Genomic DNA, 14,188 nt, shown 5'->3' on the forward strand with positions numbered 1-14,188 from the left:
AGGTCCTGTTTGACAGGGTGGCCATGTGCTTTGAGGGAAACACTAAAGAGGTTATGAGGCTGTGGGAGGGGTTAAGACCGGGCACATTGCTCCGGTCTGTGGTAATGTGGCTTTGCCATGAAGAGACTGAAGGGTTTGATATGCCGGCAGAAATTGATTGCCACAGTCCCTACCATAGCCAGACAGGGAGCCAAAACTGTTGGTATGGCTGACATGAAAGGACAGATAGGCCAAAGGACTGCACCATAGCCCAGCTATGCCTACAAAACACTCAAGGGCAGAGTCTGACTTTTCACTAAAAAGGGGAGAGCCACTGAAAGGCATATCAATTAACATGGCCTGGAAGTCACCAGAGAAGCCAACCCAGGGGACCTCAGGCAGGTCTTCCGAGAGCCACACTAGTGTCAATTGCCCTGCCTAGGCAGTATGTGGTGTCCAAGTCACAGCAGATGGTAAATTACGCTGCATCATGACTGTTCAGAATAGCCTGTATAAAGACTGGATGCAAGTATACAGGAACACCAGGTCAGACTTGTGCAATGGAGTCCCAAAGGGTGTGGGTATAGTGCCCTACGAAGCAACCAATAATTATTGACCATCGTGCCAAACTAGCCATTGAAAACATGGGCGTCACAAAAGTTTTGATGCGCTATGATTGAGTCAGGTGGCGTGGCTGGGAATGCATTGTGGTCAGATACTTGTTGAGGCACAGAACTAGGTTCTCAGGGACGAGTCATCAAAAAGTCTGTATAAACTTGAGTTGGATGATGGCACCATGCTGTCATGCCTGGTCAACCAAGGTCTTGAACAGGGTTTTGCCCAAAAGAGTATAAAGGGTGACTGAAGTCTTCATTAAAATAAATTATACAGAGGCAGGATCTTCAGGTTTGTTTGGCCAGGTTGATGCACCTCAGTGAGGACATTAGTCTTCATGTCCATCGTAGCTAAATAGAGGGCAAGAACGTCATCTGCCCTTTGCATGGCAAAGGGGGCACATTCTCCATGGCAAGGTCAGGACGCAAAGCTAGCCCAGTGTCTGGGGAAGTGTCCAGCTCTTTGGCCTCCTGAAGTTCCTCCTACCAGTTATCAGTATATGGTTGGGCAAATGCATCCCCAGCATCATTTGCATCGGTCAGAATCTGTTCCAAATAAAGTATGGAACGTTTCAGCCCTTCCTTGAGGAAGGGGCAAACTACTTGAATCTCATGGGTTACCCAAAGTGAGGCAAAAGGGGAGCAGGGCAAATCCCGGTCGAAGCAGCACAGTCTAAGTAAGCACATGAGGTTTCATTTAGTCATCCGGTGGCAATGCTCCAGGGTCTAGCATAGTACCAGGGTAGGAATCGGTAAAAAGGTTGTATGCAGCCCATACCGGGTCCAGCTGCCACAGAGGGTAGACACATCAGCGGAGTCCCAGGTGGCGGCCATCAAGGTTCCCTGGGGCTTAGAGGTGTGCGGAATCCACAGGTAGCTGCTTTATCCAGAGAATGCATTACCGAAGGTAAATAACTTGTTCTTCTGATGAATACAACTACCTGTGGATTCCTCACCTTATGAATTGAATCACAAAGCAGTCCCGCACTCGGAGGTGGATGGCCGACTGGTCAAACCAAGACGTCCTGCAAACCAGAAGGTGCAAAATGGCCATCCCTCCTAACTTCTGAGTCTAAGCAATAATGCTTTGCGAAAGTGTGGAGGGAAGCCCAAGTTGCTGCATTACAAATATCAACAACTGGTACACCTTTAGCTAAAGCCGAAGTGACAGACTTAGCCCTGGTGGAACGGGCCCTAATACTTTCAGGAGGACCCTTCTTTGCTAGCGAATAACAGCTCTTTCTGCAAAGAATGACCCACCTTGAATGGGTTCTCTTGTGGACGGTGTAAAGAAATGGCTCCCTGTTGCAGTTACCCCCCACTTTTTGCCTGATACTGATGCTGACTTGACTGAGAAGTGAGCTGGGACCCTGCTAACCAGGCCCCAGCACCAGTGTTCTTTCACCTAAAATGTACCATTGTTTCCACAATTGGCACAACCCTGGCACCTAGGTAAGTCCCTTGTAACTGGTACCCCTGGTACCAAGGGCCCTGATGCCAGGGAAGGTCCCTAAGGGCTGCAGCATGTCTTATGCCACCCTAGGGACCCCTCACTCAGCACAGACACACTGCTCGCCAGCTTGTGTGTGCTGATGGGGAGAAAATGACTAAGTCGACATGGCACTCCCCTCAGGGTGCCATGCCAACCTCCCACTGCCTGTGGCATAGGTAAGTCGCCCCTCTAGTAGGCCTTACAGCCCTAAGGCAGGGTGCACTATACCACAGGTGAGGGCATATGTGCATGAGCACTATGCCCCTACAGTGTCTAAGCAAAACCTTAGATATTGTAAGTGCAGGGTAGCCATAAGAGTATATGGGCTGGGAGTCTGTCAAAAACGAACTCCACAGCTCCATAATGGCTACACTGAATACTGGGAAGTTTAGTATCAAACTTCTCAGAATAATAAACCCACACTGATGCCAGTGTTGGATTTATTAAAAAATGCACACAGAGGGCATCTTAGAGATACCCCCTGTATTGACCCAATTGTTCAGTGCAGGACTGACTGGTCTGTGCCAGCCTGCTGCTGAGACGAGTTGCTGACCTCATGCGGTGAGAGCCTTTGTGCTCTCTGAGGACAGAAACAAAGCCTGCTCTGGGTGGAGGTGCTTCACACCTCCCCCCTGCAGGAACTGTAACACCTAGCAGTGAGCTTCAAAGGCTCAAGCTTCGTGTTACAATGCCCCAGGGCACTCCAGCTAGTGGAGATGCCCGCCTCCTGGACCCAGCCCCCACTTTTGGCGGCAAGTCCAGGAGAGATAATGAGAAAAACAAGGAGGAGTCACTGGCCAGTCAGGACAGCCCCTAAGGTGTCCTGAGCTGAGGTGACTCTGACTTTTAGAAATCCTCCATCTTGTAGAAGGAGGATTCCCCCAATAGGGATAGGAATGTGACCCCCTCCCCTTGGGAGGAGGCACAAAGAGGGTGTACCCACCCTCAGGGCTAGTAGCCATTGGCTACTAACCCCCCAGACCTAAACACGCCCTTAAATTTAGTATTTAAGGGCTACCCTGAACCCTAGAAAATTAGATTCCTGCAACAACAAGAAGGACTGCCCAGCTGAAAACCCCTGCAGAGGAAGACCAGAAGACAACAACTGCCTTGGCTCCAGAAACTCACCGGCCTGTCTCCTGCCTTCCAAAGAACTCTGCCCCAGCGACGCCTTCCAAAGGGACCAGCGACCTCTGAATCCTCTGAGGACTGCCCTGCTTCGACAACGACAAGAAACTCCCGAGGACAGCGGACCTGCTCCAAAAAGACTGCAACTTTGTTTCAAGAAGCAGCTTTAAAGAACCCTGCAACTCCCCACAAGAAGCGTGAGACTTGCAACACTGCACCCGGCGACCCCGACTCGGCTGGTGGAGAACCAACACCTCAGGGAGGACCCCCGGACTACTCTACGACTGTGAGTACCAAAACCTGTCCCCCCTGAGCCCCCACAGCGCCGCCTGCAGAGGGAATCCCGAGGCTTCCCCTGACCGCGACTCTCTGAAACCTAAGTCCCGACGCCTGGAAAAGACCCTGCACCCGCAGCCCCCAGGACCTGAAGGACCGAACTTTCACTGGAGAAGTGACCCCCAGGAGTCCCTCTCCCTTGCCCAAGTGGAGGTTTCCCCGAGGAACCCCCCCCTTTCCTGCCTGCAGCGCTGAAGAGATCCCTTGATCTCTCATTGACTAACATTGCGAACCCGACGCTTGTTTCTACACTGCACCCGGCCGCCCCCGCGCCGCTGAGGGTGAAATTTCTGTGTGGGCTTGTGTCCCCCCCGGTGCCCTACAAAACCCCCCTGGTCTGCCCTCCGAAGACGCGGGTACTTACCTGCAAGCAGACCGGAACCGGGGCACCCCCTTCTCTCCATTCTAGCCTATGCGTTTTGGGCACCACTTTGAACTCTGCACCTGACCGGCCCTGAGCTGCTGGTGTGGTGACTTTGGGGTTGCTCTGAACCCCCAACGGTGGGCTACCTTGGACCAAGAACTGAACCCTGTAAGTGTCTTACTTACCTGGTAAAACTAACCAAAACTTACCTCCCCCCAGGAACTGTGAAAATTGCACTAAGTGTCCACTTTTTAAATAGCTATTTGTGAATAACTTGAAAAGTATACATGCAATTGAAATGATTCAAAGTTCCTAATGTACTTACCTGCAATACCTTTCAAACAAGATATTACATGTTAAATTTGAACCTGTGGTTCTTAAAATAAACTAAGAAAAGATATTTTTCTATAACAAAACCTATTGGCTGGATTTGTCTCTGAGTGTGTGTACCTCATTTATTGTCTATGTGTATGTACAACAAATGCTTAACACTACTCCTTGGATAAGCCTACTGCTCGACCACACTACCACAAAATAGAGCATTAGTATTATCTATTTTTACCACTATTTTACCTCTAAGGGGAACCCTTGGACTCTGTGCATGCTATTCCTTACTTTGAAATAGCACATACAGAGCCAACTTCCTACAGACGGCTTTGCCCTTCATCTTGCCGACATATCCAACAAAGAATTGATCATCAATGCTAAAGTCTCTTGTCCTCTCAATGTAGAAACTCAGAGCCTGGATCCAAGCAGTGCAGTCTTTCCTCCTCCTTTGAAGAATGCAGAGGAGGGTAAAAGGACAAGTGTGTTATAGACTGTCACAGATGAAAGGGAGTGACTACTTTAGGAAGGAAAGCCACCCTGGTTCTCAGCATGAAAGGTTGTAAAAGGAGGTTTCACACTAAGAGCCTGAAGCTCACTCACACGTCTAGCTAACATAACTGTGAAGAAAACTTACTGAAACTAAAAGTCTCAACGGAAAAGAATGCATAGGCTCAAACAGTGAGCCTATTAAAAAGTAAGAACTACATTCAAATCCCACTAAGTCATTACAAATGGAGTGGGAGGAAACTTGTTATTTAACCCTTTAAGGAACCTAAGAACTAAAGGGGACTTAAATAAGGAAGGCTGACCAGGAAGGCAAAGAAAGGCAGACAGTGCTGACAAATAGCCCTTCACTGTCGCCACTGCACTACCCCCCTGTAAGGAAATGCCTCCTTGGCATGGTTGCCCCCTGACTTTTTGCCTTTGCTGATGCTATGTTTACAATTGAAAGTGTGCTGAGGCCTGCTAACCAGGCCCCAGCACCAGTGTTCTTTCCCTAACCTGTACTTTTGTATCCACAATTGGCAGACCCTGGCATCCAGATAAGTCCCTTGTAACTGGTACTTCTAGTACCAAGGGCCCTGATGCCAAGGAAGGTCTCTAAGGGCTGCAGCATGTCTTATGCCACCCTGGAGACCTCTCACTCAGCACAGACACACTGCTTGCCAGCTTGTGTGTGCTAGTGAGGACAAAACAAGTAAGTCGACATGGCACTCCCCTCAGGGTGCCATGCCAGCCTCTCACTGCCTATGCAGTATAGGTAAGACACCCCTCTAGCAGGCCTTACAGCCCTAAGGCAGGGTGCACTATACCATAGGTGAGGGTACCAGTGCATGAGCATGGTACCCCTACAGTGTCTAAACAAAACCATAGACATTGTAAGTGCAGGGTAGCCATAAGAGTATATGGTCTGGGAGTCTGTCAAACACGAACTCCACAGCACCATAATGGCTACACTGAAAACTGGGAAGTTTGGTATCAAACTTCTCAGCACAATAAATGCACACTGATGCCAGTGTACATTTTATTGCAAAATACACCCCAGAGGGCACCTTAGAGGTGCCCCCTGAAACTTAACCGACTGTCTGTGTAGGCTGACTAGTTCCAGCAGCCTGCCACACTAGAGACATGTTGCTGGCCCCATGGGGAGAGTGCCTTTGTCACTCTGAGGCCAGCAACAAAGCCTGCACTGGGTGGAGATGCTAACACCTCTCCCAGGCAGGAGCTGTGACACCTGGCGGTGAGCCTCAAAGGCTCACCCCTTTGTCACAGCCCAGCAGGGCACTCCAGCTTAGTGGAGTTGCCCGCCCCCTCCGGCCACGGCCCCCACTTTTGGCGGCAAGGCTGGAGGGAACAAAGAAAGCAACAAGGAGGAGTCACTGGCCAGTCAGGACAGCCCCTAAGGTGTCCTGAGCTGAGGTGACTCTAACTTTTAGAAATCCTCCATCTTGCAGATGGAGGATTCCCCCAATAGGGTTAGGATTGTGACCCCCTCCCCTTGGGAGGAGGCACAAAGAGGGTGTACCCACCCTCAGGGCTAGTAGCCATTGGCTACTAACCCCCCAGACCTAAACACGCCCTTAAATTTAGTATTTAAGGGCTACCCTGAACCCTAGAAAATTAGATTCCTGCGACAACAAGAAGAAGGACTGCCCAGCTGAAAACCCCTGCAGAGGAAGACCAGAAGACAACAACTGCCTTGGCTCCAGAAACTCACCGGCCTGTCTCCTGCCTTCCAAAGAACTCTGCTCCAGCGACGCCTTCCAAAGGGACCAGCGACCTCTGAATCCTCTGAGGACTGCTCTGCTTCGACGACGACCAGAAACTCCCGAGGACAGCGGACCTGCTCCAAAAAGACTGCAACTTTGTTTCGAGGAGCAGCTTTAAAGACCCCTGCAACTCCCCGCAAGAAGCGTGAGACTTGCAACACTGCACCCGGCGACCCCGGCTCGGCTGGTGGAGAACCAACACCTCAGGGAGGACCCCCGGACTACTCTCCGACTGTGAGTACCAAAACCTGTCCCCCCTGAGCCCCCTCAGCGCCGCCTGCAGAGGGAATCCCGAGGCTTCCCCTGACCGCGACTCTCTGAAACCTAAGTCCCGACGCCTGGAAAAGACCCTGCACCCGCAGCCCCCAGGACCTGAAGGACCGGACTTTCACTGGAGAAGTGACCCCCAGGAGTCCCTCTCCCTTGCCCAAGTGGAGGTTTCCCCGAGGAAGCCCCCCCTTGCCTGCCTGTAGCGCTGAAGAGATCCGTTGATCTCTCATAGACTAACATTGCAAACCCGACGCTTGTTTCTACACTGCACCCGGCCGCCCCCGCGCTGCTGAGGGTGAAATTTCTGTGTGGGCTTGTGTCCCCTCCGGTGCCCTACAAAACCCCCCTGGTCTGCCCTCCGAAGACGCGGGTACTTACCTGCAAGCAGACCGGAACCGGGGCACCCCCTTCTCTCCATTCTAGCCTATGCGTTTTGGGCACCACTTTGAACTCTGCACCTGACCGGCCCTGAGCTGCTGGTGTGGTGACTTTGGGGTTGCTCTGAACCCCCAACGGTGGGCTACCTTGGACCAAGAACTGAACCCTGTAAGTGTCTTACTTACCTGGTAAAACTAACAAAAACTTACCTCCCCCAGGAACTGTGAAAATTGCACTAAGTGTCCACTTTTAAAGTAGCTATTTGTCAATAACTTGAAAAGTATACATGCAATTGAAATGATTCAAAGTTCCTAATGTACTTACCTGCAATACCTTTCAAACAAGATATCACATGTTAAATTTGAACCTGTGGTTCTTAAAATAAACTAAGAAAAGATATTTTTCTATAACAAAACCTATTGGCTGGATTTGTCTCTGAGTGTGTGTACCTCATTTATTGTCTATGTGTATGTACAACAAATGCTTAACACTACTCCTTGGATAAGCCTACTGCTCGACCACACTACCACAAAATAGAGCATTAGTATTATCTATTTTTACCACTATTTTACCTCTAAGGGGAACCCTTGGACTCTGTGCATGCTATTCCTTACTTTGAAATAGCACATACAGAGCCAACTTCCTACACCCCCTGTGCCAGGGAACGAGCAAAAAGCAAAATATCAGACAAATGGGCCTTCAAGGGATCAATTTGTCTCTCCACACCACGCAGCAAATTTCGCCCATCTGCCAGCATAGATCGTCTTGGAGGAGTGTCACCTGGCCGATGATTTAACATCCACCACTTCTGGAGGGAGAGAAAAAGAACTCAGATTGCGCTGTTCAATCTCCAGGCATATAGGTGCAGGCTCTGGAGGTGGGGGTGTAGACCCTGCCCCTTGCAACTGCAAGAGGTCTACCCTGTAAGTGAGACTGAGCGGCAGGCACATTGAGAGTTGGAGAAGGTCTATGTACCAGACCCTTCTTGGAAAATCTGGGGCTAATAAAATGACTTGAGCCTGATCTTGGCGAATCTTCCCCCCGAACTGGTGGAATCAAAGGTATTGGGGAAGGGGAGAACACTTAAAGCAACTGGTCGGACCAAGACATCTGAAACACGTCCCCAAACGCCCCATGCACCGGATACTGGAGGCTGTAGAACGACAGGCAGTGTGCGCTCCCTCATACGTGGCAAATATGTCTATCTGTGGAAATCCCTACATCCAGAAGATGTGAAGAACCAGGTCAGGATGGAGACGTAACTCGTAATGGGCCGAGAAATGCCGACTGAGACTGTCCGCACATACTTTGAGAACTCCAGCCAGATGGTTTGCTGCTAATCAAATCCGATGGTCTTGTGCCCAGTACCAGAGCCTCTTTGCAGAGAAGGTATGACCCTACTCCTCCCTGCTTGTTGATGTACCACACTGTGGTAGTGTCCGTCAAGACTTGAACTGACTGATCGCAAAGGGACAGGAGGAACGCCTTGAGAGCCAGACGTATTGCCCATAATTCTAACAGATTGATGTGAAACATTTGTTCCGCTGGAGACCAATGACCTTTGATCTCCAAGTCCCCCAGATAATCTCCCCACCTTAGAGTGGAAGCATCCGTTATGACTGTGGCCACCGGCGGTGGTGGCAAAAACAGCCTTTCTTGGGAAAGGTTGCAGTCCACAGCCCACCATCATAGATCCACTGCAGTGTCTCCGGAGACTGTTATGGACTTCGAGATACCCTTTGTTTTGAAAACACTTCTTGTGGAGGCAACACTGGAGAGCCCTCATGTGCCAACGCGCATGAGTGACCAACAGAATGCAGGAAGCTAACCGACCAAGCAGACGTAGGACCTTGATGACTGGAACAGCCACTCCATTCTGAAAGATTGGAATCCAAGCTTGAATGTCCTGAATCCTCTGAGGAGGGAGGTAGGCCTGATTCAATGTTGTGTCCAGTACTGCCCTTATGAACAGGAGGTGCTGAGAGGGCTCCAGGTGAGATTTGGGTACATTTACTGTAAAGCCCAGGTTTAACTACTGGGTTGTCACTTGCAAGTGATGCAGCACAAGCTCTGGGGACCCGACTTTGATCAGCCAATTGTCCAGGTAAGGGAATACAGATATTCCCTTCCTTCTGAGGTCCGCTGCGATCACTGCAATCACTGCCATCACTTTTGTTAAGACTCGAGGTGCGGAAGTAAGACCAAAAGGAAGGACCGTAAACTGGTAGTGTTGCGACCCTATCACAAACAGGAGATACTTTGTGTGACTTCAGAATAGGGATATGAAAATAAGCATTCTGCAAGGCGATAGACACCATCCAGTCTTCCTTGTTCAACGTAAGAAGCACCGGGGCTATGGTCAGCATTTTGAACTTCTCCAGTTTGAGACACCAATTCAAAATCTGCAGATCCAGGATAGGTCGCAATTGACCATCCTTCTTGGGAATCAGGAAATACCTTGAATAACATCCCTGACCCTTCTTCTGCTCTGGAACCAACTCCACTGCACCTTCTGACAAAAGGATTTGCACTTCCTGCTTAAGCAACAGGAGATGATCTTTGGTGCAAAACGAATGATGGGGAGTGATGAAAGGGGGAACTCCTGAAAAGGAAGAGCATAACTTTTCCCACTATACTCCGCACCCAAGAGTCCGATGTGATTAACTCCCACTCGTGGAGAAAATGAAACAGCCCTCCCCCTATGGGTAAAACATGCTGAAATATGGAGAGAAAACTAGGGCTGCTTTCCTTGATGGGCTCCCCAGAGGAAGAGGATGAAGGGGAAGTCTGCGGAGTGGCTCCTCGCATTCTAACCCTCCCACGTCCCCTATTAGTCCTGTAGAGAGGGTTGGTAGGCTGCTGAACGTTGGCTTGTGGCCTTCCACGAAAAGAGGACACACGGCCAAAACCACTGAATCTTTGAAAAGACCTAAAAGGTGTAGACGATGAAGCTTGGAGTCTTAAAGATTTTGCAGTAGCCCTGCTTTCTTGAAATCGTTCCAAAGCTGAGTCGGCTTTGGTCCCAAACAACTTCTCGCCATCAAAAGGAAGGTCCATCAGCGTAGCCTGAACATCAGAGAAAAAACCAGAACCTCAGCCACGCATATCTCCTGGTTGCTGCATAAGTGCCCAGAGCCCTGGAAACTGAATCTGCAGTGTCCAAGCCAGTCTGAATGATCTGCTTTGCTGCTGTTTGACTGTCCAGCAGGAGTTCATCAAAATGACTCCTGCACATCCTGAGGCAATCTTGGCACAATAGCTCTTGTGGAGTCCATTAGGGCCAGGACCTAACTCCCCAGCACACATGTAGCATTGAGAGACTTCAAGGCCATACTGCCAGAGGAGAAGCACCTCTTAGCGGTCTGCTCCATACGCTTAGACTCCCTATCAGATGGAGTCGCAGGGAACAAGCCAGGAGCAGATCGTACAGAACAAGAGACTTGCACCACCAAGCTTTCAGGCATTGGATGTTGTGACAAACTGTGGATCTTCTGGAGCAACTCTATCTCCTAGCCACAGTCCTGGAAACTGCTGGAGTCATGACAGGCTTCCTCCAAAGTTCTAAAATGGGCTATGTAAGGGCATCATTTAAAGGAAGGCGAGGCTCAGAGGATGTAGCCGATGGACCCAACACCTCAGTCTCAGATGACAGTAATGGTAGATCCACAATCTCAGTAGCCTTTCTTATCACACTGTGGTAAGAAGCTGCCTCCGCTGTACTCCCCCACTCAGGGGACGTATCCAGACCACTAGCAGAGTCTAGGCCCTGAAATTCACCTAAAGCCTCAGGAATTTCCCCTTCCTCCAACAGCTGTTCTTGATACTCTTGCTCCTCCAGGAGTTTCAAGGCCCTCCTTCTCGACCTCAGCATAGAAAGAATTAACCGATGTCGATGACGCCAGTTTTAAAGTAGAAGGACGCTCTGGGCGGAGGAGAGGGAGGTGAGACTGTGGGTCGATCGGGATCTATCCGGCACCAGTAGACTCAGACGGCGCCGTCAGCACCATCATCAAGGGCAGAGGAGGCAAAATCATAGGCGCCGAGCAAGCCCTTTCACCAGGAAAAATGGGTACAAACAGAGCCTGCTTGTACAGTGCCGCTGACCCCAGCGTGAATGCCAACGGATCCGTGGGACCAGCAGGTGCACCAGAAGAGGCTATAGCTCTGTTAAATATGTTACACATAGTACTGAGAAACACTGAAGGATCCACTCCCGAGACAGAAAGGCAGGAAACCTTTGCTCCTCCTGAGGTGTTTGAACCAACTCATACTTGCACTCCCGATCATGGAGTAGACCCAGGTGAAAATTGAGCCATAGGGCTCTCCGGGATTTCAATAAAAGTTGGAGCCGGAGAAGCCTGAGGACTCGGAGGCTTAAGAGACCAGAGGGCTGATCTCTCGCACCGTGCTGTGCCGCCTTGGAGGGGACTGAGACAGATCTCTGGAAGAACGAGGTCGAGATTCATTTTGGTGCCGCTTCTTATGGGACTTTGAGGATCCATGCGATGATGTCTCCCTCCTGTGACCTCTGTGCCTTCTTAGTATTTGCCAAGAAAAGCTTAGCTTCTCTTTCTTTCAAAGCCTTTGAGTTCATCCGCTGGCAGGACACGCACTCCTCAACGTCGTAGTCTGAGCTCCGGCACCACAAGCAATTTTCATGAGGATCAGTCACCAACATGCGACCCCTGCATTCATTACAAGGCTTAAGTCACGATTTTTTCGTTTAAGACATTGTAATGCGCTACAGCAATTCCTCGAAACAGTAACTGCCAAGAGGTAGGAATAAAGCATTAGCGTCGAAGGCATGGAAAAAAGGGAACCGACGTCAGCACGCCGGTGAGGATTTCTTATTGCCACAATGACAAATAGAGTTGCGTGCGGAGCCGTGCAATTGTGATGTCCTTGAAGTGGGGAGCTAGGAAGAAAATTTCCATTGAATGCTGCCACATTGGGAGAATTGATAAGGTGAGGAATCCATAGTTAGTTGTATCCATCAGAAACCTGCAGTATGGCTTCACAGAATTATATGATTTGCTGTGGCATCAATGACAGTCAAATTTAGGTTGGCTCTGGACAAGTGTCAGAATCAGCTTTGAGGTGGAAGATATTCAGGAACGAGATGGCAGACATGTTGACACCCTTTTGACTGCTTTGGAGGTCAAGAGTAGTGACTGAAGACAGAGCCCCACCTGGACCTTTTATGTTTTTTCTTTGACTGAGATGAACGGACACAAACTACTTTGGTAACAGGATCTTCCATCCAAACTGTCATGACTTGAAAGAGTATGCCTGTACATGGCAAAGTAGAGCTTTGCCTCAGGGCCCCAAATGGCCTTGGGATTCATCAGGGCACAGGCCTTGGAGTCTTACTCCAAATCCAGGCACTGCATGCAAACCTAGTGGGGGTATTTTACAGTCATTTGCCTGTGACAGTCCCTACAAAGCTTAAACCCTGTAGTCTCGGGAGGTGACAGTTTCCCTTGCACACTAGATTTTTGAACAATTTTTAGAGAAAAGTTTAGAAAACAAAAAGAAAGGAAGGGACTGATATCCACAAGTAGTGCCTTTATGTGGTTCCCCGCGTCATTGTCAGAGTCCCACTGACATCTACCAAGGTTAAGGATAATGCTTAAAATGTTTCTGGATCCAGTCTAATGCCTAGGGAAATATTCAAAAGTTGAGGAATCTGCAGTTCAAAGTATCCATCAGAAACATAATTTAACAAAAGGCGGCACTACCAGTGCTGAACAGTTAATATCAGACTACATCATAAGCTGCCCCCACCAAGCCCCACGTCTCCTTGGGCATGAAGTGTTCCTCATCAGTCCTGCAAGCAGCTTCTCTACTGCTTGCTCTCCTTTTAGTTGTAATTGCAAAGGACATCTCAGACTGATAGTCTTGTCCGGACACCACCTACATGTCTGAATTAGAACACACAAGCTCTGATTTCCTACTTCCCACTGTCCTCTGCTACTCTGCCCATCTTGTGAAGAACAGGATCTACTTTTCAGTCATTAATATAGGTTTAGCTGGGACAAACAATGCACACTTTATACCCATCCCACATACTCTCCCATTTCAGTAAATGAGGGGGGTTGTTGTTGCACAGCTGCAGGGTAATTATGAAACAAAAAGGGGCTTCCTAATGCAAAGTGACTGTTCACCCTCAACTATTATAGAATGTGATGTCTCTTGGAAGAGAAGCAGCTTTGCTGTCAGTGCCGTCAGAGGTCACCGGCAACGGCCTTGCTGAAATCTTGTGGGCCTGCTTCAATGGAAAACAGCACAAGCAATTCTTGTGCCACTACTTGTTTAATCCAGGTTTTCAAGTATGTTACCATGCAAGTGCCCTCAATAGTTTGACAAGCCCACAATCCTTAAGTTATTAAGCACGGCTCACCCTTAAATCCTCTGCTTTCTAATCAAAGTAGCACTCTCTTTTCCTGAAGTCCATCTGTTTTTGCAATTTACCTGCGAATAGCACCACTTGGCCACTGTTGCTTTAGTTTCTGTTACCCAGCAGTACAGTGCCAATTTTAATCTTAAGGCAGTTCCTTGTAGATGCAATAGAAGAGAAAATGTCATCACATTTTTCCTTGCCCAACCCCTTGACATTAGCTTAGGAAACTAGAGCCCCAAGCAGGGACAGGGGGCTTGTGGGGGGTGGGTGGATTATGGACTCAGGGGTGGGATGCATACAGTCAATCAGGATAATCTCTGCAGTCTGGGTCCATCCACTTTCACCAAGCCTATGCCATCTTCGGTGCATGTTCAACAGCTTCCTGCAATCAGTTATCGCTGCTGCCCCTTACTCACTCTCTCACCCAGTAGTTCCCTCACCAACTTTTTTGGCTGCCAATCCGCATAGGATAATGGAGGCAACAGGGCCAAGTGGCCAGAGAGTCAGCAGTACACATCTGCTGCCAGGGTCAGTTTAGCTACGTCCCCAGCCATTGTGAACACTTATTAATCATTTACCAGTTTGTTGACTTCTTGAGAGCCATATATTTGGTGACTACAATTGTATTCG

At 49.3% G+C, this 14,188-nt stretch overlaps 1 protein-coding gene across 1 annotated transcript in view; it reads right to left on the bottom strand.

Moving 5' to 3' along the window:
- The window catches only part of RAD21 (RAD21 cohesin complex component), a 205,049-nt gene that overhangs the window by 101,246 nt on the left and 89,615 nt on the right, over window positions 1-14,188 (bottom strand). The window lies entirely within an intron of this gene.

Source organism: Pleurodeles waltl, chromosome 2_2 (genome assembly GCF_031143425.1).
Source record: "Pleurodeles waltl isolate 20211129_DDA chromosome 2_2, aPleWal1.hap1.20221129, whole genome shotgun sequence".
Classification (NCBI taxonomy): domain Eukaryota; kingdom Metazoa; phylum Chordata; class Amphibia; order Caudata; family Salamandridae; genus Pleurodeles; species Pleurodeles waltl.